Source organism: Asterias rubens, chromosome 15 (assembly GCF_902459465.1).
Source record: "Asterias rubens chromosome 15, eAstRub1.3, whole genome shotgun sequence".
In the NCBI taxonomy this organism is placed as follows: domain Eukaryota; kingdom Metazoa; phylum Echinodermata; class Asteroidea; order Forcipulatida; family Asteriidae; genus Asterias; species Asterias rubens.
In genome coordinates, this window is record NC_047076.1 from 2,536,519 (window position 1) to 2,562,554 (window position 26,036).

General features: G+C 38.5%; 1 protein-coding gene across 8 annotated transcripts in view; it reads right to left on the bottom strand.

The window, feature by feature from the left end:
• LOC117299822 (rap guanine nucleotide exchange factor 4-like) overlaps positions 1-26,036 on the bottom strand; it is a 91,908-nt gene that overhangs the window by 56,132 nt on the left and 9,740 nt on the right. The window lies entirely within an intron of this gene.

Below are 26,036 nucleotides of genomic sequence, written 5' to 3' on the forward strand. Positions count from 1 at the left end.
TGAATTGCAGCAAATGTTCGTGCATGAGCTTCATACTTAAACACCACATAAAAGTAGATGGAAATCAAGATTCATTATGCAAGACAAGATCAAAGTGGATAAACAGTCGCTCAGGCAACTTCATCAGTATGTACAACACTTCCTAGACGAAGGCACGAATACCTCTATAAACTAATTGATGGCGCTTACGCATGGGAGGCATTCACAACCCATCTAGGGCACACATGTACAATTTGCATGTAAATGTCTGGGACCAATTTCATGGCGTTGTCTTACACTGCGACTTACGCCATGGGCACCATTGAATTCTCCCTGGCTTTCCTTGTGAGTAAGTGGCAACATCACTGGTTGTCATGCGATGCTTACATGTTATAGAGACCCCAAGAATGTCATTGTATAGACAGTACGCCAAAAGTGCCTGTTTGGTTTGTTCATGACAACAAAATAGGGCACATTTTCATAGAGCTGTTTAAGCAAAAAATGTAGCTGAGCAAAAACAAAATTACGCTTACCAATATATGATTACCAGCCAAACTACTATGTCACAAGTACAATATATGGCTGTATCCTGCTCATTTCTGCTAAGCAGAACATTTTAAGAAAGCTATTCTATGAATTATGTTAGCAAAGTCATTGCTTACAGACGCAGGCTAAGCGTGTTTCACGGGTTAGCAGGGAATTTTGCTTAAGTGGGCGTGGTGCAGAAATTTGTTGCTTATACTGTAAGTGGAGAATGGTTATCCTAAGCATAATTCGGCGATGTATAAGCAGAACCATGAAATTGGGCCCTGCTTACAAGCACAAAATAAACTAGAAAGCACGGTAGCTGTATTTGAGCAAATACGGGTATCTCTGCCCGGCGGGGGGTGGAGCATAATATTCTGCATGGTTTATGTTGCACTTGGAGAAATGAAAATTGTGTGTGTTTTGGGGGTGATACAGAACAATATTCGCATACGTTACTCGCGAATACGAAATCCGACCATACGCAAGCGCATACGTAAGCATGCGCACATATTCCCAAATATTTTCACGACATACATGTACGTATGCCGACAAGTTTACAGTTATGCGATGTGCTTTTGGGCCACCGTACCTTTTTGATTGCATACGTTTGCGATGTCACAAATTTATTCGCAAATGTTTGCGCATACGTATGCGGTGTCAAGAAATTATTCGCGAATAAGTATGATGTCGCGATCAGACTGGATGCTAAAAATCCACAGATATATATTAGAAATTTTAATTAAACATATGCGACAAAGTATAATAAAATTTTCGACAACTCAAACATATTCGCATACGTTACTCGCGAATATCTTAACGAAATCCCACCATACGCAAGCGCATACGTAAGCATGCGCACATATTCCCAAATATTTTCACGGCATACGTATGCCGACAAGTTTACAGTTACCGTACCTTTTTGATTAGGTAAAAGTCAGCTGCCTATTATTACATGGACAAGTGATAACACTATTAATATCAAGTGTCCAACTTTTACTAAGAAACACTTAAGTTTGGTACTGTTACCAACAGTATCATGCAGTTGTTTTACAACATATTTCATTGCAAAGACATTTGGCAAGGTAATGAATCTCACATAAATTCCAAAAACATTCAAAACCTTTTCTTAAGATGCACTGTGAAAAGAATAATTTGTAAAAGCTAATAAGCTAATTTAAAACAATTTTTCTATAAAAATGCTCCGTTATTGAATGACTATTGACTTACGGATTAACGGTGACGATTGCGAAGTTTCCTCACTCAAACTAAAGCTCATGTAACTAACAACCATACACGGTTAGCACGGTTAACATCCGTTGGCTCTCCGGGTTTTCACCGAACCCGTATGCCGTGAATAAGCTCCAGACCACGGCAGAGTGTTTTTAACGTTCACGGTGCAGGTCACACTGCGACCGGAAAATCCCCCATTGCAATAACGTGGGGAAAAGCTTCGGTGGTGATCGTCTCGCAGCGCAGCGTAGAGGATTCACTCATCACGTAAATAAAACAACCTCGTTATTTTTTACGTTGCAATTCTGATCGGCTTACAAGCTTTAGGTACGAGGTTGGAATTTTTGGTTCCGTTTTTTACGAAACCGCGGCTTTAGCTTGGGATGTCACTTGGGCTTCGGCTTGGGCTTCGTCTGCCTGTTTGAAGCCCCGTTAGAAAAGCACATGTTTTCTAAATAACTGACGGAGCCTAAGCCCAAGCCCAATATGTGGCCACGGTTTTGCAAATGCAAGCTGAAGAAGAAGGAGAAGAAGAACTAGAAAGCACGGTAGCTGTATTTGAGCAAATACGGGTATCTCTGCCCGGCGGGGGGTGGAGCATAATATTCTGCATGATTTATGTTGCACTTGGAGAAATGAAAATTGTGTGTGTTTTGGGGGTGATACAGAACAATCTGTAACATGAAGCTTATAACTCCGGCAGGCACAGCGTGTAACAATAGCAATATATTTATATGAAAGTACACACAACCATCAATAGAATAACTACATGAAAATAAGTCAAGAGTTCGGAAAATAGTAACTTTATTACATGTTTTTTTCAAGTTCACACATTTTCTTGAGATAGATTCTTTGAATTCGAGGTAGGTCCTTGCCACAGATGGATGAAACAAAATCATGTTAATTCTTGTCTTATCAGGGAAAAGTTTTATTTAAAATTGAGATACATATTAAAATATACCAGTATACAATTTTTGGGGTTTGTTTAGTGGGTACATAAGGTATTTGTTATGAGGGCGACGTGTTTTAACAGAGCTAGTTTTTGTCTTCAAATATCGGTTGTGTGTTTAAGTATAAACGTATTGTTGTCAGATAAGGCAGTTTAGGTTTGAACAAATCATCATGGGGGTATGAGGTGAAGTAAACAGTTTGTTTCTTCAACACTTAGTTGTACATAAATCAAAGAAAAACTCAGATACGACTAGACTCATAAGGGAAATGTACTTGTGAACAAACAGGCAGATACATGTCTGGTTCTGAATAAATGGAGAGTATTTTCTTCTAAAATCTGTTGCTCATAAACTAAGAAAATAAAATACACATGCTTATTGTTAGCAAGGGAGGAAGCTTTTGTTTTCAAAAAATGAATACATGTAAATAAATAAATAAAATAAACATATTCGCATACGTTACTCGCGAATACGAAATCCGACCATACGCAAGCGCATACGTAAGCATGCGCACATATTCCCAAATATTTTCACGACATACATGTACGTATGCCGACAAGTTTACAGTTATGCGATGTGCTTTTGGGCCACCGTACCTTTTTGATTGCATACGTTTGCGATGTCACAAATTTATTCGCAAATGTTTGCGCATACGTATGCGGTGTCAAGAAATTATTCGCGAATAAGTATGATGTCGCGATCAGACTGGATGCTAAAAATCCACAGATATATATTAGAAATTTTAATTAAACATATGTGACAAAGTATAATAAAATTTTCGACAACTCAAACATATTCGCATACGTTACTCGCGAATATCTTAACGAAATCCCACCATACGCAAGCGCATACGTAAGCATGCGCACATATTCCCAAATATTTTCACGGCATACGTATGCCGACAAGTTTACAGTTATGCGATGTCCTTTTGGGCCACCGTACCTTTTTGATTAGGTAAAAGTCAGCTGCCTATTATTACATGGACAAGTGATAACACTATTAATATCAAGTGTCCAACTTTTACTAAGAAACACTTAAGTTTGGTACTGTTACCAACAGTATCATGCAGTTGTTTTACAACATATTTCATTGCAAAGACATTTGGCAAGGTAATGAATCTCACATAAATTCCAAAAACATTCAAAACCATTTCTTAAGATGCACTGTGAAAAGAATAATTTGTAAAAGCTAATAAGCTAATTTACAACAATTTTTCTATAAAAATGCTCCGTTATTGAATGACTATTGACTTATGGATTAACGGTGACGATTGCGAAGTTTCCTCACTCAAACTAAAGCTCATGTAACTAACAACCATACACGGTTAGCACGGTTAACATCCGTTGGCTCTCCGGGTTTTCACCGAACCCGTATGCCGTGAATAAGCTCCAGACCACGGCAGAGTGTTTTTAACGTTCACGGTGCAGGTCACACTGCGACCGGAAAATCCCCCATTGCAATAACGTGGGGAAAAGCTTCGGTGGTGATCGTCTCGCAGCGCAGCGTAGAGGATTCACTCATCACGTAAATAAAACAACCTCGTTATATTTTTACGTTGCAATTCTGATCGGCTTACAAGCTTTAGGTACGAGGTTGGAATTTTTGGTTCCGTTTTTTACGAAACCGCGGCTTTAGCTTGGGATGTCACTTTGGGCTTCGGCTTGGGCTTCGTCTGCCTGTTTGAAGCCCCGTTAGAAAAGCACATGTTTTCTAAATAACTGACGGAGCCTAAGCCCAAGCCCAATATGTGGCCACGGTTTTGCAAATGCAAGCTGAAGAAGAAGGAGAAGAAGAAGAAGAAGAACTAGAAAGCACGGTAGCTGTATTTGAGCAAATACGGGTATCTCTGCCCGGCGGGGGGTGGAGCATAATATTCTGCATGGTTTATGTTGCACTTGGAGAAATGAAAATTGTGTGTGTTTTGGGGGTGATACAGAACAATATTCGCATACGTTACTCGCGAATACGAAATCCGACCATACGCAAGCGCATACGTAAGCATGCGCACATATTCCCAAATATTTTCACGACATACATGTACGTATGCCGACAAGTTTACAGTTATGCGATGTGCTTTTGGGCCACCGTACCTTTTTGATTGCATACGTTTGCGATGTCACAAATTTATTCGCAAATGTTTGCGCATACGTATGCGGTGTCAAGAAATTATTCGCGAATAAGTATGATGTCGCGATCAGACTGGATGCTAAAAATCCACAGATATATATTAGAAATTTTAATTAAACATATGCGACAAAGTATAATAAAATTTTCGACAACTCAAACATATTCGCATACGTTACTCGCGAATATCTTAACGAAATCCCACCATACGCAAGCGCATACGTAAGCATGCGCACATATTCCCAAATATTTTCACGGCATACGTATGCCGACAAGTTTACAGTTACCGTACCTTTTTGATTAGGTAAAAGTCAGCTGCGCACGACATACATGTACGTATGCCGACAAGTTTACAGTTATGCGATGTGCTTTTGGGCCACCGTACCTTTTTGATTGCATACGTTTGCGATGTCACAAATTTATTCGCAAATGTTTGCGCATACGTATGCGGTGTCAAGAAATTATTCGCGAATAAGTATGATGTCGCGATCAGACTGGATGCTAAAAATCCACAGATATATATTAGAAATTTTAATTAAACATAATATGCGACAAAGTATAATAAAATTTTCGACAACTCAAACATATTCGCATACGTTACTCGCGAATATCTTAACGAAATCCCACCATACGCAAGCGCATACGTAAGCATGCGCACATATTCCCAAATATTTTCACGGCATATGTATGCCGACAAGTTTACAGTTACCGTACCTTTTTGATTAGGTAAAAGTCAGCTGCCTATTATTACATGGACAAGTGATAACACTATTAATATCAAGTGTCCAACTTTTACTAAGAAACACTTAAGTTTGGTACTGTTACCAACAGTATCATGCAGTTGTTTTACAACATAATTTCATTGCAAAGACATTTGGCAAGGTAATGAATCTCACATAAATTCCAAAAACATTCAAAACCTTGTCTTAAGATGCACTGTGAAAAGAATAATTTGTAAAAGCTAATAAGCTAATTTAAAACAATTTTTCTATAAAAATGCTCCGTTATTGAATGACTATTGACTTATGGATTAACGGTGACGATTGCGAAGTTTCCTCCCTACCTCCATGCTCAAACTAAAGCTCATGTAACTTACCATACACGGTTAGCACGGTTAACATCCGTTGGCTCTCCGGGTTTTCACCGAACCCGTATGCCGTGAATAAGCTCCAGACCACGGCAGAGTGTTTTTAACGTTCACGGTGCAGGTCACACTGCGACCGGAAAATCCCCCATTGCAATAACGTGGGGAAAAGCTTCGGTGGTGATCGTCTCGCAGCGCAGCGTAGAGGATTCACTCATCACGTAAATAAAACAACCTCGTTATATTTTTACGTTGCAATTCTGATCGGCTTACAAGCTTTAGGTACGAGGTTGGAATTTTTGGTTCCGTTTTTTACGAAACCGCGGCTTTAGCTTGGGATGTCACTTTGGGCTTCGGCTTGGGCTTCGTCTGCCTGTTTGAAGCCCCGTTAGAAAAGCACATGTTTTCTAAATAACTGACGGAGCCTAAGCCCAAGCCCAATATGTGGCCACGGTTTTGCAAATGCAAGCTGAAGAAGAAGGAGAAGAAGAAGAAGAAGAATATCCACCACAAGGACAATATCTCTGCCGTTGCACGGGCAGAGATAATATCCACCACAAGGACAATATCTCTGCCGTTGCACGGGCAGAGATAAGAAGAAGAATATCCACCACAAGGACAATATCTCTGCCGTTGCACGGGCAGAGATAACTAGAAAGCACGGTAGCTGTATTTGAGCAAATACGGGTATCTCTGCCCGGCGGGGGGCGGAGCATTTATTCTGCATGGTTTATGTTGCACTTGGAGAAATGAAAATTGTGTGTGTTTTGGGGGTGATACAGAACAATCTGTAACATGAAGCTTATAACTCCGGCAGGCATGGGGGCCCTGAAGGGACATATCGCTAACAGGTGCGCATACAATTGCGATGTCACAAATTTATTTGCAAATGTTTGCGCATACGTATGCGGTGTCGTGAAATTATTCGCGAATAAGTACGATGTCGCGATCAGACTGGATGCTAAAAATCCACAGATATATATTAGAAATTTTATTTAAACGTATGCGACAAAGTATGCAATAAAATTTTCGACAACTCAAACATATTCGCATACGTTACTCGCGAATACGAAATCCGACCATACGCAAGCGCATATGTAAGCATGCGCACATATTCCCAAATATTTTCACGGCATACGTATGCCGACAAGTTTACAGTTACCGTACCTTTTTGATTAGGTAAAAGTCAGCTGCCTATTATTACATGGACAAGTGATAACACTATTAATATCAAGTGTCCAACTTTTACTAAGAAACACTCAAGTTTGGTACTGTTACCAACAGTATCATGCAGTTGTTTTACAACATATTTCATTGCAAAGACATTTGGCAAGGTAATGAATCTCACATAAATTCCAAAAACATTCAAAACCTTTTCTTAAGATGCACTGTGAAAAGAATAATTTGTAAAAGCTAATAAGCTAATTTAAAACAATTTTTCTATAAAAATGCTCCGTTATTGAATGACTATTGACTTACGGATTAACGGTGACGATTGCGAAGTTTCCTCACTCAAACTAAAGCTCATGTAACTAACAACCATACACGGTTAGCACGGTTAACATCCGTTGGCTCTCCGGGTTTTCACCGAACCCGTATGCCGTGAATAAGCTCCAGACCACGGCAGAGTGTTTTTAACGTTCACGGTGCAGGTCACACTGCGACCGGAAAATCCCCCATTGCAATAACGTGGGGAAAAGCTTCGGTGGTGATCGTCTCGCAGCGCAGCGTAGAGGATTCACTCATCACGTAAATAAAACAACCTCGTTATATTTTTACGTTGCAATTCTGATCGGCTTACAAGCTTTAGGTACGAGGTTGGAATTTTTGGTTCCGTTTTTTACGAAACCGCGGCTTTAGCTTGGGATGTCACTTGGGCTTCGGCTTGGGCTTCGTCTGCCTGTTTGAAGCCCCGTTAGAAAAGCACATGTTTTCTAAATAACTGACGGAGCCTAAGCCCAAGCCCAATATGTGGCCACGGTTTTGCAAATGCAAGCTGAAGAAGAAGGAGAAGAAGAAGACTAGAAAGCACGGTAGCTGTATTTGAGCAAATACGGGTATCTCTGCCCGGCGGGGGGTGGAGCATAATATTCTGCATGGTTTATGTTGCACTTGGAGAAATGAAAATTGTGTGTGTTTTGGGGGTGATACAGAACAATATTCGCATACGTTACTCGCGAATACGAAATCCGACCATACGCAAGCGCATACGTAAGCATGCGCACATATTCCCAAATATTTTCACGACATACATGTACGTATGCCGACAAGTTTACAGTTATGCGATGTGCTTTTGGGCCACCGTACCTTTTTGATTGCATACGTTTGCGATGTCACAAATTTATTCGCAAATGTTTGCGCATACGTATGCGGTGTCAAGAAATTATTCGCGAATAAGTATGATGTCGCGATCAGACTGGATGCTAAAAATCCACAGATATATATTAGAAATTTTAATTAAACATATGCGACAAAGTATAATAAAATTTTCGACAACTCAAACATATTCGCATACGCTACTCGCGAATATCTTAACGAAATCCCACCATACGCAAGCGCATACGTAAGCATGCGCACATATTCCCAAATATTTTCACGGCATACGTATGCCGACAAGTTTACAGTTACCGTACCTTTTTGATTAGGTAAAAGTCAGCTGCGCACGACATACATGTACGTATGCCGACAAGTTTACAGTTATGCGATGTGCTTTTGGGCCACCGTACCTTTTTGATTGCATACGTTTGCGATGTCACAAATTTATTCGCAAATGTTTGCGCATACGTATGCGGTGTCAAGAAATTATTCGCGAATAAGTATGATGTCGCGATCAGACTGGATGCTAAAAATCCACAGATATATATTAGAAATTTTAATTAAACATAATATGCGACAAAGTATAATAAAATTTTCGACAACTCAAACATATTCGCATACGTTACTCGCGAATATCTTAACGAAATCCCACCATACGCAAGCGCATACGTAAGCATGCGCACATATTCCCAAATATTTTCACGGCATATGTATGCCGACAAGTTTACAGTTACCGTACCTTTTTGATTAGGTAAAAGTCAGCTGCCTATTATTACATGGACAAGTGATAACACTATTAATATCAAGTGTCCAACTTTTACTAAGAAACACTTAAGTTTGGTACTGTTACCAACAGTATCATGCAGTTGTTTTACAACATAATTTCATTGCAAAGACATTTGGCAAGGTAATGAATCTCACATAAATTCCAAAAACATTCAAAACCTTGTCTTAAGATGCACTGTGAAAAGAATAATTTGTAAAAGCTAATAAGCTAATTTAAAACAATTTTTCTATAAAAATGCTCCGTTATTGAATGACTATTGACTTATGGATTAACGGTGACGATTGCGAAGTTTCCTCCCTACCTCCATGCTCAAACTAAAGCTCATGTAACTTACCATACACGGTTAGCACGGTTAACATCCGTTGGCTCTCCGGGTTTTCACCGAACCCGTATGCCGTGAATAAGCTCCAGACCACGGCAGAGTGTTTTTAACGTTCACGGTGCAGGTCACACTGCGACCGGAAAATCCCCCATTGCAATAACGTGGGGAAAAGCTTCGGTGGTGATCGTCTCGCAGCGCAGCGTAGAGGATTCACTCATCACGTAAATAAAACAACCTCGTTATATTTTTACGTTGCAATTCTGATCGGCTTACAAGCTTTAGGTACGAGGTTGGAATTTTTGGTTCCGTTTTTTACGAAACCGCGGCTTTAGCTTGGGATGTCACTTTGGGCTTCGGCTTGGGCTTCGTCTGCCTGTTTGAAGCCCCGTTAGAAAAGCACATGTTTTCTAAATAACTGACGGAGCCTAAGCCCAAGCCCAATATGTGGCCACGGTTTTGCAAATGCAAGCTGAAGAAGAAGGAGAAGAAGAACTAGAAAGCACGGTAGCTGTATTTGAGCAAATACGGGTATCTCTGCCCGGCGGGGGGTGGAGCATAATATTCTGCATGATTTATGTTGCACTTGGAGAAATGAAAATTGTGTGTGTTTTGGGGGTGATACAGAACAATCTGTAACATGAAGCTTATAACTCCGGCAGGCACAGCGTGTAACAATAGCAATATATTTATATGAAAGTACACACAACCATCAATAGAATAACTACATGAAAATAAGTCAAGAGTTCGGAAAATAGTAACTTTATTACATGTTTTTTTCAAGTTCACACATTTTCTTGAGATAGATTCTTTGAATTCGAGGTAGGTCCTTGCCACAGATGGATGAAACAAAATCATGTTAATTCTTGTCTTATCAGGGAAAAGTTTTATTTAAAATTGAGATACATATTAAAATATACCAGTATACAATTTTTGGGGTTTGTTTAGTGGGTACATAAGGTATTTGTTATGAGGGCGACGTGTTTTAACAGAGCTAGTTTTTGTCTTCAAATATCGGTTGTGTGTTTAAGTATAAACGTATTGTTGTCAGATAAGGCAGTTTAGGTTTGAACAAATCATCATGGGGGTATGAGGTGAAGTAAACAGTTTGTTTCTTCAACACTTAGTTGTACATAAATCAAAGAAAAACTCAGATACGACTAGACTCATAAGGGAAATGTACTTGTGAACAAACAGGCAGATACATGTCTGGTTCTGAATAAATGGAGAGTATTTTCTTCTAAAATCTGTTGCTCATAAACTAAGAAAATAAAATACACATGCTTATTGTTAGCAAGGGAGGAAGCTTTTGTTTTCAAAAAATGAATACATGTAAATAAATAAATAAAATAAACATATTCGCATACGTTACTCGCGAATACGAAATCCGACCATACGCAAGCGCATACGTAAGCATGCGCACATATTCCCAAATATTTTCACGACATACATGTACGTATGCCGACAAGTTTACAGTTATGCGATGTGCTTTTGGGCCACCGTACCTTTTTGATTGCATACGTTTGCGATGTCACAAATTTATTCGCAAATGTTTGCGCATACGTATGCGGTGTCAAGAAATTATTCGCGAATAAGTATGATGTCGCGATCAGACTGGATGCTAAAAATCCACAGATATATATTAGAAATTTTAATTAAACATATGCGACAAAGTATAATAAAATTTTCGACAACTCAAACATATTCGCATACGTTACTCGCGAATATCTTAACGAAATCCCACCATACGCAAGCGCATACGTAAGCATGCGCACATATTCCCAAATATTTTCACGGCATACGTATGCCGACAAGTTTACAGTTATGCGATGTCCTTTTGGGCCACCGTACCTTTTTGATTAGGTAAAAGTCAGCTGCCTATTATTACATGGACAAGTGATAACACTATTAATATCAAGTGTCCAACTTTTACTAAGAAACACTTAAGTTTGGTACTGTTACCAACAGTATCATGCAGTTGTTTTACAACATATTTCATTGCAAAGACATTTGGCAAGGTAATGAATCTCACATAAATTCCAAAAACATTCAAAACCATTTCTTAAGATGCACTGTGAAAAGAATAATTTGTAAAAGCTAATAAGCTAATTTACAACAATTTTTCTATAAAAATGCTCCGTTATTGAATGACTATTGACTTATGGATTAACGGTGACGATTGCGAAGTTTCCTCACTCAAACTAAAGCTCATGTAACTAACAACCATACACGGTTAGCACGGTTAACATCCGTTGGCTCTCCGGGTTTTCACCGAACCCGTATGCCGTGAATAAGCTCCAGACCACGGCAGAGTGTTTTTAACGTTCACGGTGCAGGTCACACTGCGACCGGAAAATCCCCCATTGCAATAACGTGGGGAAAAGCTTCGGTGGTGATCGTCTCGCAGCGCAGCGTAGAGGATTCACTCATCACGTAAATAAAACAACCTCGTTATATTTTTACGTTGCAATTCTGATCGGCTTACAAGCTTTAGGTACGAGGTTGGAATTTTTGGTTCCGTTTTTTACGAAACCGCGGCTTTAGCTTGGGATGTCACTTTGGGCTTCGGCTTGGGCTTCGTCTGCCTGTTTGAAGCCCCGTTAGAAAAGCACATGTTTTCTAAATAACTGACGGAGCCTAAGCCCAAGCCCAATATGTGGCCACGGTTTTGCAAATGCAAGCTGAAGAAGAAGGAGAAGAAGAAGAAGAAGAATATCCACCACAAGGACAATATCTCTGCCGTTGCACGGGCAGAGATAAGAAGAAGAATATCCACCACAAGGACAATATCTCTGCCGTTGCACGGGCAGAGATAAAGAATATCCACCACAAGGACAATATCTCTGCCGTTGCACGGGCAGAGATAAGAAGAATATCCACCACAAGGACAATATCTCTGCCGTTGCACGGGCAGAGATAACTATGTACCATTTGGGACTGTTTCCATGTTAGCTTTGCTTAGCAGAAAAATTTCATGGCTCTGCTTACCGTAAGCACAGAATCGGCGCTTATGGAAGCAGGGAATTCTAAGCTTTTGGCAAGTGTATTTACAAAAAAATTGGCTTCTGCGCGTGCGTACTCCACGTTATTAGGCATTCTACATTTACAAGGCTGGCGCAGAAATTTGGTGCTTGCACGTAAGCGGGGAATCGCGATTTTAAGCGCAGAATTCGGCAGTAAGCAGTGCCATGCAATTTGGCCCAGGTTGTTAGCAATTTGACAAATATCTTCCGTTGTCATTTTTATATTTAGATATCAAATATTAAACCACAAGGGAAACTGACCGGGTAAATTTTAAATGATTTGATAACATTGAACTTTTGGATTAATCTGTCTGGATTTTATTTGAATAAAAATTATATTACTCCCATCCCCTCCCCCATTAAAGGTCAAGCCATACTTTGGGAAATGACCTAGACAAGAAATTGTGTACTTTTCATCTAAAAGCCTTCATAATATTAAAGGAACACGTTGCCTTGGATCAGGCGAGTTGGTCAATGAAATGCGTTTGAAACCGTTTGTTATGAAATGCAATTGTTGGAAAGATGTTTTAAAAGTAGAATTTAATAATCCATACAAATATGCCTCAAAATTGCACGGTTTTCCTTTTACTTTGCGAACTAACACGGTCGGCCAAAATCTAACTGAAGTCGCACCTTTAATCAAAAATTGCCAGTCTACAACTTTGAAATGTTAATCGCCACAGAGCATTGACATTATATTAGAACGAATCAATTGTTTTTCACACATTCAGACATTTTAGCAGAACTACACAGTCATAATCCGAGATGATTGCGGAAATGATGCGTTTGTTTATTGCGAAACCAAATCATCTGGATACTGGCTTGTCAAAAGGTTGATCCCCGTAATGAAAATCAACTTGTCATGTCGACATTGCGGGATGAGAACTGAGAAATGTGGCCATCTTGTACGTAAAAGGATTATGTTTCTAGGAAAGAGGACTTGTTGTTAGGTTTCAGAGGTACATAATTATTTTAGGGTAGAGAATATGGAAATAATAATCATGAAAACTTCTGAAGCGCACAATTCCACAAAAATGCTCATGGTGCTAAATACAAACATTTACAACAATAAAAATGGAATCAGAATGTATAATACATGTGGTAAAGAAAAACAGTATATTTTAAAGGCAGTGGAAACTATTGGTAATTACTCAAAATAATTATTAGCATAAAACCTTACTTGGTGACGGGTAATGGGGTGAGGTTGATAGTATAAAACATTGTGAGAAACGGCTCCCTCTGAAGTGACATAGTTTTCGAGAAAGAAGTAATTTTCCATGGATTTGATTTAGAGACCTCAGATTTAGAATTTGAGGTCTCGAAATCAACATCTAATAAAAGCACACAACTTCGTGTGACAAGGGTGTTTTTTCCTTCATTATTATCTCGCAACTTCAAAGACCAATTGAGTTCAAATTTTCACAGGTTTGTTATTTTATGCATATGTTGAGATACACCAAGTGAGAAGACTGATATTTGACAATTATCAATAGTGTACAAACAAACCAAATTAACTGGAACACTTGAAAAAAAGGAGCTTTAAGTTTTTTTTTTTTAATTGGGTTAAAGCCATTATATATACACTTTCTGACTGGGTAAATTTTGAAATGACTTTTTGGGTTGAACAAAGAATTGACAAGAGTGGGATTCGAACCAACGACCTCCAGATTAACGTGCCGGCGCTCTACCAACTGAGCTATCTAGCCCTATGTTGGCGGTGTCCCTACTTTGTCAATATCTTTGTTCGGGTAAATCACTAAAAGATTTAATACAACCCATAGAGCAAGGAACAGATGCTCTTGCTTGCTCTGTGATGCAACCTGTCCCTAAACTCTCATCAATATTGTAATCTCCGATGTTTTGCCTCGTTCGTTCCCTACTCGTCAAACATAATTTCCATTCATACTAAACGACCGCTCTGTATATTAGTCTGACAAACAACCCATTGTCTACAAATGTACACATTTCCAATCAATACCATTTATTGTAAAACGCTCATTGCTTAAAGACCTGATATTTTATTGTGTGCGAATCACGCTGGCAAAACTTTAATGGATGATAATGGGTTTTCTCCGCTGGAAAGAAAGTCGCAAATGTCGTGATTCTTTCAGATTCTGGAATTATAAGATAAATGAGCGAGTAGAGTTAAACGTTAAAAGCAATAAAATGGGTATATGCGGAAATTTCCCATTAAAATCTGACCCTCAATTGTTGTTTTGTATAAAAAGCCTTAGAAAAAAGTAGAGTTCAACAATAAAGTAGTAAAATGAGTATCTGCAGAAAGTTCCCATTAAAATGTTACCTTTAATTTGCTTTATCTTTTTTTATAAAAGCCTTTGTAAAGAGCAGGGGCTTTTACTTCATCTGAAACTGTGTTTTAATACCAAGTAATAAACCACTAGGAAAACTGACTGGGTAAATTGTGAATAACTTTGACTGGAAAAATGCAAAACGAAAAATGCAAAAATTGTTCCGACCCTAGCAGAGTCTTTCTAGAAGAATATTTGTTTTTGTGTATTTTAGCCTTCGAGAAAGACTCTGGTGGGGTTGAAACCTCAGGCCATGAACTATTTTGCATTTATACCATGGGTCCTTTTGGTTGGTAAGAAGTTAATAAAAAATAATTGATTGAAGCGGGATTCGAACCTGCGACCTCCGGATTAACATGCCAACAATTTACCAACTGAGCTATCATCTATGCCTTAAAATTTAATGTTAGGGTCTCTCCATTTTGATAAACACTATATAAATTATTTTGCATCAAAATTTTACAAATTAGTAGAATTATACAATTTATTGTGCTCAGGGAAGAAAGGACTTTGAAAGTGTGACCAAAGTTCTAAGCTATACACTGTACTTGTACAAAAAATATGTAAGAAATACATTAAGAGGTTCATTGTTTTTTCTGCCTCTCACAAGTCAACTAGGCCTAAGACAATCTAATTTCAACATGCCATTGCAAAAAACATTTTATTATAGCAACAAACATTTGACAGTTAATATGCAAATATTTTTTAGTATCAGCCATTTTGTTTATTGTCTACAACCTTCCACCTGATGGGATAAGATTTTGTACTTAACGTGCCTGATGGAGGGTCAGAGAGCAAAATGTCCTTCTGGCAAGTATCCGTCGAATTGTAAAAGAATTTTTAATAAAAGAACCGATGCTTGAATTTAATTTGAAATGGACTGAGGCGAGGCACGACCCTGTGTTAAATCATCAATTCAACAAATGTACGAAGTTAGAACTGATTGCAAATTATGCCTGATTTGGTTTTGAAAATAATTTCAAATTCAATGTATATTTGGTTTGCGGTAACGCCATGTGTGTATTTATTTGCTGGGTGATTATGTTCTTTTGAGAACTTGTCATGCTATTCTCTATTGCAGCAGAGTAGATTTTTTGGGAATTAAGGAGACTTCTCTACTGCCACAGAGTAGATTATGGGGTGTCGTGGCTGAGCGGATAAGAGCACCGAACTCAAGCTCTGGCGTTCCTGTTCAGTAGAGTGTGGGTTCGAATCCCAATCTTGACACTTGTGTCCCTGAGCAAGACACTAAACTATAATTGCTTCTCTCCACCCAGGGGTTAATGGGTACCTGTATGGGCAGAGATGGTTCTTGTGATTGATTTAGCTTAGTGCGCTACATATTTGGCGGCACAGGTTGTATACTCCCCAGGGAGCTGAGATGGTTTAAGGAATGAAATGGCCCAGTGATCAGGGTAATAATGTTGGAAGCGCTTTGAGACATGGTGTATAAAGCGCTATATAAAAACGGAGTATTCCAATATTATTATTTGCGGAATTCGGAACTTCTCAGTTCTGAAAAGAACAGTTCTGCATATTAACTGATACCTGTGCAGAAGGTTCATGTAGGAAATCGACAGGGACTACTTCTTTCGCTTAGTGGATCGAATTTTAAATTCAACAAAATTCAGCATACGTCAGAAAAAAAAAAAAAAAATTGTAATTAAGAGGAACAAAGTTCAACTGGTCTCCCTCTCCTTTAGTTTCACAAGTTGCAGGAAATGAACTTTGATATGTATGTTTATCTGATGTTATTTTAATAAATTAACTACTTAGCGGAACGGATAGTGTCTCATGCAATACTTATAATTTGTTTGAGCGGTGAAATAAGACATACTTGGTATGAAGCACTGCAGCTGTTTAAAATGTATAATGTTTGAGATTTGTAGAGAGAGGAATTCAAAGACATTTCAATCTGAGAAACAATTCTCAGATTATTCTTCCTTTTTTGTCAACAGCTCAAAAACGGTTCTAAAATAAAATTTTCACACGTTAGTTTTAATCTAACTACTAACATTTATATCGGATTAAAACAATTGAGCGTACTCAAAAACAAAAGTGAAAGTGCTTGTGTTGGTTTAGGGTGGTTAATTAATTCCAATCCTCTTAAAGTCTCTTTTTTTATATTATGGCTAGACCCTATCATTTTTAATTTTTAATTTTTTTTGAGAGAGAGATTGCCTCACTTCAAAGTGAGGGCTACACTTAACTGATATGGGCTGTCAACCAAAATAAACTGTCACCAGGGGTACGTTGTCCCCTACTTCTGGGGGCTCAAACAGGGTCACCCCTTCAAAGTCCTTAAGGATGTAGGCATGGTTATCATCCACTAGGAGCCTGGCTGGTAAAGCAGGCTGGTCACTGACGTCAGTCTGGTCATTGACTCATCCCAGCTCCATGACGGAACTACACACGACAGCGCACTATACCTCAACAAGTCACGCAACCGGTCAACAACCTAAGAAATCTACAGTTGTCAAGGATATAGATAACAGAAGAAAAAAAAAAAAAAGAAAACAATTCTCGCAAGAGTCAATACTACAAACAATTCTAATCCAACACCGCCATCAATCATCCCGAATATTACAAATGCACACAGTGTCACCGAACGGAACAGTCTAGGACGAGTATCAAATCTTCTCTACGTCTCCGCAGTCGACCTGTCATTCCAACTTGATACGGCACGCTCCTCGAAGAACACTTGAAAGACCCTCTCCAACGTGAAATGCTATCCTCTTTTAGCAACGATGATCCCTTGCTGAACTGAATTTTCAAACAGGATGTCTTCTGAGAGTCCCATCCTCTACAATGCAGATTTTCTCCTCTTCCGAGAGAGACAAACTCTAACTTAGAAACCCTAGACACCTCTTATGTTAGAGATTCGTTTCGGTTTACAGCCGTTCTTCAGTTTGGATGGAGTTTCCAGGAAAGTTTTTGAAACGGAGACAGATGAAGACATTAAGAAGTAACAACTAGTCTAACTTGTATTGTTGTTGGTGCTGAATACCAAATGAAGACTAGATTTGAGAAAGTTTGAACATAGACAACGGGAGGCCTGTTGTTTTCAAAGTTTCCATTTTGGTTGCGAAGCCAAGGACTCTCAGAAAAGTCTGCCTTATTCACTATAGGCCTACTAGCAGGCATGTGAGTAACTATCCATGAAAGAAGAGGAAAAGAGAAAACTGGGAAAGCAAAAAAGAGGAAAAGATAATATTCCTATACCTTTGAACACAGAAAGTAAAAAAAAAAAAAAGAGGATAATCAAAACCTCAAAAGAGGAAATCAGCTAAAAAGAGGAAGTCTCACATGCCTGTACTAGCCAAGAGCCCACATACAAAAAGATGAAAGGAGGTTATAGTCTTAGATGTGGGAGAGAAAACCCCAGAGAAATATTCCAAGAAAAGCCCATGCAGTTCGACAGGGATGGAAAACGCAATCCACATCGTGCCTGGTGGGATTTGAACCAGGGTCCTGGAGGTGGAAGGCAAGGCAAGATACCGCTTAGCTAAGCTCACCTTGTTAGTAAGCTAGGCTAGGATCCTCATTCATCCATAGTTGTATCCTTTTAATGTAGGAGACAGGGGAGGGGCTATTACTGGTACATTTTTTCACAGATTGGCTTAAAGACTCTGGACACTATTGGTAATTGTCAAAGACCAGTCTTCTCACTTGGTGTATCTCAACACATGCATAAAATAACAAACCTGTGAAAATTTGAGCTCGATTGGTCGTCGGAGATGCGAGATAACTATGAAAGAAAAAAACACCCTTGTCACACGAGGTTGTGTGCTTTCAGATGGTTGATTTCGAGACCTCAAGTTCTAAATCTGAGGTCTCGAGATCAAATTCGTTGAAAATTACCTCTTTCTCAAAAACTTTGTCACTTAAGAGGGAGCCGTTTCTCACAATGTTTTATACTATCAACCTCTCCCCATTACTCGTTATCAAGAGAGGTTTTATGCTGATAATTATTTGAGTAATTACCAATAGTGTCCACTGCCTTTAAGCAGAAAATTTTGTTGAACAAACTTCTGCTGAGCAAAACTAACAGATTTGGGTTGAACAAAGACAAATCTGCGACATCTGCATATAGAATGCTCTCAAAATGCTTTGTACTGTTGAAAGCTGCAATAGGCTTCCAAACCAAAAGTTTCTGATGCCATTCATTTTAAGAGTAATAACCAACCATAAACCTTTTTTTTAATCGCTCTTTAGAGTTTATAACAATCCTTCCTTTAAAGTAACCGCCGCTCACTGCGCATTTATACTTCCCGATTCCTACCGGGAAAAATCTAACATACCTAATCCAATACTGCGATCCCAAAAGGTGATCACGACTACTCAACTGAAAAATCCGAGGGTTGTCGCTTGTATACCTAGCGGAGGCAATCAGTGATTGGATTGGTTATGTACAGGTTTAAACCAAATTTACTTAAGCGCTGGATACAAGTGTGATGGCCTGAGGGGAAAATGTGCAGAGAGGAAGGGGAGTTTGAAAGTGATTTCCAGTTGTTTTGATTTTTTTTTAATTATATATTTCTGGGGAAGAAACCGAAAAATCCACCAAAAAGGAACTATGACTGGACATAGCCTTTACATGTATATATCAAAATTCAGGAATGAACTGAAAATTCTCTGTACAAAAATGTACGGACCAGATATTATTTATTTTATTTTAATCTCTCTCTAAAGTAGCTAGTAAAGTTTAAATAGGGATTTCAAAGTTAAACTCAGTTTTGTGATACGTTCTTTTTCAAACAGATAAAGTCCTTATGAAAATGGAACAAAGTTACAAGTCTCTAAACCTCACATTAAAATAGTGTAAAATGCCACTGTTTTTGATACTTTCAAAAGCAACATTTGTCATTTAAAATGACGCCACACCATATACAGTTCCTGAATTTTGACGATGATATTCAATAAAAATGGCATTGAATTTGACATTTTGACTGGTGCAAATTGTCCTCTTTGTGTATATACATGCCTCGTTTTCATATAAGACGATGCCTTGTTTATTATTTCACTATGGAAGAATAAATTATATAATGACATTACACCATTTTAACGTGAGGTTGAAGACTTGTAACTTGTCCCCATTTTCAAAAGGACTCTATCTATTGGAAAATACTTGAATCTTAATCTGACCTTGGAGCTCCTCTTTGAGATGCATGATGTGCAGAAAAGAGGGTGATGAAAAGTCCAGGGTTACATAGAAGGACAAATACAAACAGGGTAAAGACTATGACTAAAGGTTGGCTAAAAGTCGGTCGCTTGATGATCCTGCCACTGAAACATGACGGAAAAAAAAATAATAAATAAATAAATAAATAACTCTCCCTGACTCTGTAGAAAGCTCCCTGAAAAGGAACCAATCTGTTTATGTTAAATGTAATTCTGAATATCGCCGTTATTGTTGTACAAAAATCTCCCTGACTGCACAATCCAAACATTAGCAGCTTTATTCTTATGTACGGCTGAAGCATTGATCAGTGTCTAGTCGGTTCTTGAAGACACTGGCGATTATCAGTGTTCAAAGCTTATCATCAAGCAACCGACTATACACCGGTCTGTCGTCAGGTCAAGGCATAAGCTGGGATTGAATTCGGGTCATCAGAGTTCTTGGTTTCAGTTGGCTTGCAGCAAACTGAGAAGTGCTCATTAAAGGGAAAAAATATATTCCCTCTTACTGATTAGAATGTGCGTACAGATAAGAATGTGCGTACAGATATTCATTTTCATTTCGACCGGAGAGTTGCCATAAGAACAGCCCAAGAATATAAATATGATATATTTTTGTCATGCTTGTGCAATAATTTTTAGCCATTTTTAAATTGTAGTTTTTCCATCTTCTTTGTGATTTTGTTTACTTTTTATATTATTTCTTTGTTTTCTTCGGTTGTTTGCCTGTAGTTGTGCTTGTCCCTTGTCTTTTGGTTTTTGATGTGTAAACAAGGGTCCCCATTTAGTGGGCCTGTGTGCATGTTCGGGGTTTCCCTTTTGCACCGATGTCATTTTTTTAATGTATTTGTGCGAAGAAGGTAATAAAATAAAATAAATAAAAAAAAAAAATTAAAAAAAATATATAGTTATTTAAAATGTTATAGTTGAAACAAAGACAAGATGGCTGCTCCAGGAGAAAGAAAACATTTTAGCTCAAAGCCTCTTTTTGGTTTTGTATGATTTTGTTACATAAGAAAGCGCAATCAGGCTGTACGAGACTCACAGTCCCCGACCGAACAGGGCCCTTCTCAATCACAAACAGTAGCTAAGCACAAAGCAATTTTGCTAACCACAAAGGTAGGGAGAAAACATTTATAAGGAAACACAATTTGTTACCAAAATGAGCATTTATTTGAAGGGGGGGGGGGGGGGACATTCGCCACACATGAAAACCTGCTGTTCTAATATTAGTTCTGTTTTCCAGTTAACTTCCCTTTGGACAACATTTTCCCGCCCCTGATCATACAAAGATATTTTCTACAAGGTGCAACACATGAACCAAAGCTGCAAGATTTGTATAAGGTCTATTCTTGTGACACTGCACCCATCAGTCGCGCTAAGCCTTTTGATTCTAACTGCTGTTCGTTCACGCCGTGCGTTCAACTGAACAGACCCCATCCAGACAAGCGTGGAGCTTAACATATCATGTCAGCGTAAGTCACGGTCTGTTGGTCGAATACTTTCCGGTCTGCTGGAACCGATCACGACATCTAAGGATCTCAAATTTAATGCACTTAATTAATATGCTGGTTAATACTGTGCGGGTTTGATGTGGTGCATCTGGTACTGTCATGGTTTGAGGTGCCTTTTTTAGGGTTCAACAGCATCAGAAACATTTTGTATTTTTAGTTATGGCTTTACTGATGTAGAGACCTCGGCCCAATTTCAGCAGAAAATACTGCTGAGCAAATTGTCTTTGCTAAGCAAGAAACAAGTGGGGGTCGCAGAAATGGTACTTTATAACCGTATGGTGTTCTGGCTAGTATTTTTGCTAAGCAAGACTTTTTGCGCTTAGCACGTTTTTGCACTTTAGGCTTTATGAAATTGGGCCCAAGTGTAGCAAAGTATGACCCGTCCTTTACCAGGAAAAGAAATCTGGTGAAGATGCACATTACTACAGGACATCCCAGGTCAAAATTCCAGTTGAACCTAGTTAACTGGGGTCAACTGGTTCAACTGGATAGTGACCAAACTCGTCCATTTTCCATATTAACCAACTGGTTTGGACTAGGTTTAACTGTGTTCAACTGAGTTTAAATTATAAACCAGTTGGTGTCTGTCCATTTTCCATATTAAACCAACTGGTTTTAACTGTGTTTAACTAGTTAATCAACTGGTTTCAACTAGTTCCAGTTAAACCCAGTTTAACTAGGTTCAACTGGAATTTTGACCTGGGATTACTCTCAAAAGTCTTAAAGCAATCGCACAACATCGGTAAACAGTATTGTCAAAAGGCCCACACTTCGTGTATCACAACTTATATACAAAATAACAAACCTGTGAAAATTTAGGCTCAATCGGTTATCGGAGTCGGGAGAAAATAACGGGAAAACACATCATTGTTTGCGCACGTTTCGCCGTGTCATGACATGTGTTTACTTTAAATCCGCAATTCTCGATATCGAGAATTGATAATTGTTTGAATGTTTTCTCAAAAAGTAAAGCATTTCATGGAATAATATTTCAAGGAAAGTCTTTCACCATTACCTTCTGTAAACCCTGTAAATTATTTGTAAATCTGTGAACTTTTAATTTTTGGTGTCCAATGAAAGTGTCCAATGGCTTTAACATTAAACATTCACCAAACATTATCTCACGATAAAATATCACTGTCACAATTGATGTGTTAATAATTCCTAGGATCACATTTGACATCTTCCCCCGATGTATTCCATAAATTTTCTTAATCAATGCTCAAAACGGCATGGATAACTTTTCCAAGATCAAAACCAATTAGCAGAATCTGTTGGGATCCGTTGGAAATCTTCACACAAATTTTGAAACGTGATTGAGCACAAAATCGTCTTGATAAGCGTCCGGTGTTTTTCGATCAGATTTAATATTATAACCTCTGGACATCATGTCGATATTAATCATTCCTGAAAATCTGAATTCCACTCCCCGGGGAAATCCATCCCATGATGAATTGTCAACTCTGCTAAAGCTACTCGTCTAACATCTTACTTTAAAGTTTCTATTTTTATTCATTTTTTTTTTGCCTGTGAGAAGGCGCCTCCATACAGTGTATTTTACAAGACAATTTCCAGAATTGGTATTTATCGAATTAACAAAACTGATCACATTCAATCTGAAATCTCAGTGCGCAATTTGTGTGTATCGGTTCGATCTGCTAGCTTGAACATTGGGAGATTAAGTGTAAACTTGCTTTCTTTTGCCATCAACTTTAAGAGAGATTACCAAACGTATACCTTCCCTTAAGTCACAAATTGCTCATTACAGATTGTGTTGCTTGGTTCCCAGGTGCATCAGGCAAGTTTGTTGTCAATGATAAGGTCGTTAAGTATTTCTTGTAATGTCGGCTGGTTATAGCAGCCAACCATATCCGGTTCACTTCGTTCCAGAGGCAAAGACCTACTCACTGGTTCCCTCATTTATTTTCTCCCAGTTAAATCATCCCACCAAGCTGAGGCCGGATTGGAAAATATTGGGGCCTCTAGCGAGCAACCCCGATTCGCTAATGAGCAATCTGGGACTTAAAGGGAAGGTATACAACTTTTTAATCAGTCTTAAATTTAATGGTAATAAAACCCTTGATTAGAAGCCTACAGCAGCTTTCGATAGTGAAGCCTTTTTTCAAAATATTTTAACTTTGAAGTGGTCATGTGAAATGATATCAGTTTTTATGCCCCCAAATTTGCATCGATCTGAGAAGCATTATTGCAAGGACTTCCCATTTTGTGTACCCTTCCTGCGAGGGTTATCATGAAATTTTCACATGTTAGTATTTTTTAAAATATCGACATTTATAAAGGATTAAAAAAATTGAACAGTTCCAAAAGGTATACTTTGCCTTTAAAGGTAGGGCCATAGATTGTTTTTGGTCAACGTAATCACCATTATCCGGTGAGTAAAGGCTTCTTAGAAGCTGGATGCTCCCACGGATTGTCTAAATTACAAAGTCGCATGTAAATGTGAAAGTTTTAGCAGAATACAGTGTGACTGTGTCTACTTGCTGAGAAAACAGCAAAAAACTGTCCCTGAATTTTCACGAGAATGTCAAATCACGTTTAGTGAGGTGGCAGTGGGTATCAACCGCATTTCTGGCCATAGCATTTGCGAACGGACGTCAACCCTCTGAGAATCGTTTTCAAACCATATTCATTAAACTATCCAAACCATGTTACTTTGAACAGAATCCTTTCTCAAACTACTTTACACTATCAACAGCTGCAGTGCTTCTCATCACGTAAGTTTTAATGCTCATTAATTGTTGACGCATTCACCAATCTATGACCGTACCTTTAAATGCGTGGCTACAAAATGACGAATGAATTTCTTGCCTAATTTCTTCAACCCTCTCAAAATCTAAGAAACGAATCATGCATGTAGCCTTTCTCAGGTTCAATTAGTTTATGGTAAACAAAATTATCCAAACCATACTACTTTGAAGGGAATCTTTTCTCAGAATACTTTAAACTATCAACAGCTGTAGTGGTTCTCATCAAGTAAGTTTTAATGCACATTAATTTTTGACGCATTTACCAATCTATGACTGCACCTTTAAATGCGTGGCTAAAAATTGATGAATGAATTTCTTGTCGCCATCAAAGTGCAGAGGCTTATATTCTTGCAAGGAGCTTAGTGGACCTTGTCGGCTCATTTCTACATTGACTCTAATTAGAAAGGAAATATAATCTACGGAAACCTTCTTGAAATCAGAGTCTTAACAAGCTTCTTAACAAAAATGGGTTCCCAGCCCAAATATCATGCATGGTACTTTTCTGGGCCCAATTTCATAGGGCTGCATCAGCACAAAAAATTAGCTAAGCACAACAAAATTATGCTTACCAGAAAAGGTTACCAGCTGAAATAACATTTTACATGTTGCATCTGTGAATGGTATCCTACATATTGTTTGCTAAGCAGCAATTTGTTTAGCAATGTTTTCTGCTTGGGCAGCCTTGGTGACTGATTTCCTGCCAGTTTACGCTGAGCAGTTTGGTTTCTAAAGCATTTATTTTCTTTCTGCTAAACAGCTTTGTGAAATTTTGCCAAGTATTCACGTCCGTGAGCCTCTGTGGCTTCGAAAAAAGTACATTATAATTTTAATTGAAGGCACTGGATACGTTTGGTAATTGTCAAAGACCAGTATTCTCACTTGGTGTATCCCAACATATGCACAAAATAACAAACCTGTGGAAATTCTCAGTTGCTCATCGAAGTTGCAAGAGAATAATGAAAGAAAAAACACCCTTGTTACACGACTTTGAGTGTGCTTTCAGATGCATAATAAAAGGCTCTAGCTGAAGTCTAAATTATTATTTGAGTGAGAAATTACCTCCTTCCCAAAAACTCCAGTACTTCAGAGGGAGCCATTTCTCACAATATTTTATACTATCGACAGCTCTCCAGTGCTCGTTACCAAGTAAGTTTTTATGCTAAAAATTATTTGAGTAATTACCAATAGTGTCCAGTGCCTTTAACCGTGAAGGTGTTGCATGCATGGAGATTTACTACATGGGTCAATTGTCAAAATCCGCTTTCAGTTCAAGAAGCTAGGTTTGTCAAAGTGTTCACTTATAACGGTCAACGATCATCAAATCACGCCTCAACGAATTCAACCACATTAAAGTCTTTGAGTCAGAAATACAGCCAATAGACTGTGCAAGTCTCACACGTTGTCGCACATTGGGAACTGTTAAAGTGCGCAAGTTTGTTTCCTTCGCCATTAAAGAATATGGGACTAAGGGGGGGGGGGGGGGCAGGGGGCGGTGTCCACAAATTACCGTTGACCCTAATTTTTCGCAGGTTTTTTATTTAATGGGTCACAGAAAGTGGCAGTAGTAATACTAGTCTTTGACAATTACCAATGTTGTCCATTTTAAGTCGTCCTCTAGTTCAGAAACACTAGAGAAACAATAATTTTGCAAATTTTGTCTTAAAGACACTGGACACTATTGGTAATTGTCAATGACCAGTCTTCTCACTTGGTGTATCTCAACATATGCACAAAATAACAAACCTGTGGAATTTGAACTCAATTGGTCGTCAAAGTTGCAAGATAATAATGGACGAAAAACACCCTCGTCACACGAGGTTGTGTGCTTTCAGATGCTTGATTTTGTGACCTCAAAATCTAATTCTGAGGTCTCAAAATAAAATTCGTTGAAAATTACTTCTTTCTCGAAGAGTATGTCACTTCAGAG